This window comes from Homarus americanus, unplaced genomic scaffold, assembly GCF_018991925.1.
Source record: "Homarus americanus isolate GMGI-L3 unplaced genomic scaffold, GMGI_Hamer_2.0 scaffold4896, whole genome shotgun sequence".
NCBI lineage: Eukaryota > Metazoa > Arthropoda > Malacostraca > Decapoda > Nephropidae > Homarus > Homarus americanus.
In genome coordinates this window covers 8,146,699-8,149,871 of record NW_024749657.1, presented here as the reverse complement: position 1 = coordinate 8,149,871, position 3,173 = coordinate 8,146,699, and positions in this window count along the sequence as shown.

The window sequence follows — 3,173 nt, the reverse complement described above, 5'->3', positions numbered from 1 at the left end:
AAGAGCGAGAGAGTGAGTGAAAGGGAGAGAGAGTGTGAAAGGCAGGAGAGGACTGACTAGGTGTTGAGAGCATCAATAGGCCGGTGACAGGTCCTGAAAATTATGAAGACCCATCTACCTTATGTGTGGCTCCTTTTCTTTTTCTTTTTTTCTTTCTTTTTCTTTCTTTTTCTTTCCTATTCTCTCGTTTTTTTTTCTTCTCTCTGGTAGGTAAGTAGGTAGGTGGGTGGTGGTATTGATCAGGCAGGAGGAGAGAGAGAGAGAGAGAGAGAGAGAGAGAGAGAGAGAGGAGAGAGAGAGAGAGAGAGATCTGGGCAAAACACATCCTACTTGGTCTTCTGCCAACGTTGTGTGTGTGTGTGGTGTGTGTGTGTGTGTGTGTGTGTGTGTGTGTGTGGTCAGTTTAGGGTTGGAGTGACTGGTTGGAACTTCACCCAGTCACTCCACGTCACAGTTAACAGTCTTACCCCAAGCCCAAGTTTTTATCCATTCAGTCTTATACAGTTTAGACTTTAGACTTTTTTACTTATTTTATATCTAACGTTGGATTTTATTTTTCGTGTGTTATTGTTTTAAGTCTAATTAATACTTTATTTCTTCAGATTTTTTTTGCGTTGCTTAAGACTTGAATCTCTTATTTATATCTTAACTTAGACTTCTTATTTATTTTTAGCCTTATATTATCTCAACTTTAGCCTTGACTTGGCCTTTAAATTCCATGTATCCTGGAAGTGAATTAAGGCTCTCAAGTCTTTAAGTCTCTCTCACTCCCAACTTTCTTCCCTTAGACTTGATCCCTCTGTTGTCAGCCTTATGTCTCTTTCAGCCTTTTAAATATCCTGTCTCTCTCTTCTTCAGCTACGAGTTATTGTGAGTTTGTTTATATCTTTTTCCAACATCATCACCTGGATACTGGCTGGTGTTAAAAATTGACCACGGACGTGACTACAAGCGTATGTTTACTTTTCAGAGATGGAGGATATTTTGGTTTTTATTTTGTTTTTTTGTTTGTTTGTTTGTTTGTTTATTACAAGTTAAGGTTTTGTTTGTTGTTTCTTTTGTTGTTTGTGTTGTTTTGTTTGTTTGTTCAGCGTTTTGCATAACTCAGTTAAAAAATCCAATATTTTGTTGAGTTCGTAGGAGTCAAAAAGCTATGAAATTTGGTAACCTCACCTCACCTCACCTCACCTCACCTCACCTCACCTACTGACAACTTCTAGCCACTTCACTAATTACTTTCTTCATCATTAAGAAAAAAAAAGTTTTATGACATAATTATCAACGATGACATTTTATTTATCGTGTTCATTATTCTCCATTAATTATTATCTTCCTTCAGGTGATAAAGATTTAATCTCCCTTGCTGTATCCTCCCTTTTGTACTCGCCTTTACTGTAGTCTCCTCTTTATTGTACCCTCCCTTACTGTATTCTCCCATATTGTACCTCCCTACTGTATTCCTCCTTATTGTACCCTCCTTGCTATATTCTCCCTTGCTTTACCCCCTTTCCTTGCTATTCTCCCTTGTCACAGCTATATTCTATTCTTGCTGGTTCAATATGTCTCGTTTATCTCTCTCTCTCTCTCTCTTTTTCCTGAGGTAGAAGTAGTGTGGGTTAACTCGCATGCGTGAATAAGTTCTCCTCCTACATCCTCCTCCTCCTCCCCCCACCTCCCCACACCAGGTGACGTCACACTCACCTGAGAACACCTGGTTGAAGGAATATATAAGTCATTGTTGATTTATACCTGTATTAGTTTAGGATCACCTGAAGATTAGCCCCAGATGATTTCACCTTAAAATGAACTACCCTAACCTAACCTAACCCCACCTAACCTAACCTAACCTAACCTAACCTTACCCTAACCTAACTCTAACCTAACCCTACCCTTAACCCAACCTAACCTAACCTAACCCTAACTTAACCTAACCTAACCCTACCCTAACCCAACCTAACCCTACCCTTAACCTAACCTAACCTAACCCTACCCTTTAACCTAACCTAACCCCTACCCTTAACCTAACCTAACCTAACCCTACCCTTAACCTAACCTAACCTAACTGCTCAACAGGTGTTTGTGAGCCTCGCTTCACACACACACACACACACACACCTCCTTATTGGTGTAAATACTCTAATTATTGTCACCTTTTTAAACAATTAAGATCATTAACCACGTATTCTAGGTTAAAACATACACTAGTCATTAACAGTTACTAATTAACAACCTACACCTGTCTAATTAACTCCTGGACCTCAAATTTTACCTGTATTCAGTGTAATTAATGAGCTACAACACCTTGATTAATTTTTTATGTTAACAGCGTCTTGGTAATTACAAACATCGATGCTTATGATTGGTGGTAGTGATGGTGATGGTGGTGATGGTGGTGATGGTGGTAGTAGTGGTGATGGTGATGGTGGTGATGGTGGTAGTAGTGGTGGTGATGGTGGTAGTGATAGTGGTAGTGATGGTGATGGTGGTGATGGTGATGGTGGTGATGGTGGTGATGGTGGTAGTAGTGGTGATGGTGGTAGAGGTGAGATGTAGGGAGAAGGTGAGAGAAGCAGCACTAGGTTGAGAAATGTAAAATGTCCATTGTTTCTCTCTCCACACTTTACTTAAAGAGGGGAGGTCACCTGGCCTTCGTCTCTCCCTACCATCCTTTTCTTTTTCTTTCTCTCTTTTCCTCTCTACTTCTTTCTTTCTATCTCTTTCCTCCTATTTCTACCTCTTTCCTCCCACTCTCACCTCTCTCTTTCCTCCCACTCTCCTTCTCTCTTCCCTCCCACTCTCACCTCTCTTCCCTCCCACACGCTCTTGCTCTCCCACCCCATGACGTGACACTCCATCGGATACTAACCTCTCTCTCTCTCTCTCTCTCTCTCTCTCTCTTCTCTCAGGACGTGGCAAACTCCGTAAAACAATACATTTCCTTAACTTTCTGTCTGTCAGTGGTATGGTTTCCTTATTGCTGCCAGTGTTGTGTGTGAGAGAGAGAGAGAGAGGATATGGGCTAGTTATACGTGCACAGCAGGATAGAAGAGGGATGGGATGGGTGCTGATAATGTCACAGGTATTTTCCTCCTCCTCCTCCTCCTTCCTTCCTTCCTTCCTTCCCTTCTTCCTTCCACCATTCCTTCCTTCACCCCTACACCTCCCTTCCTCCC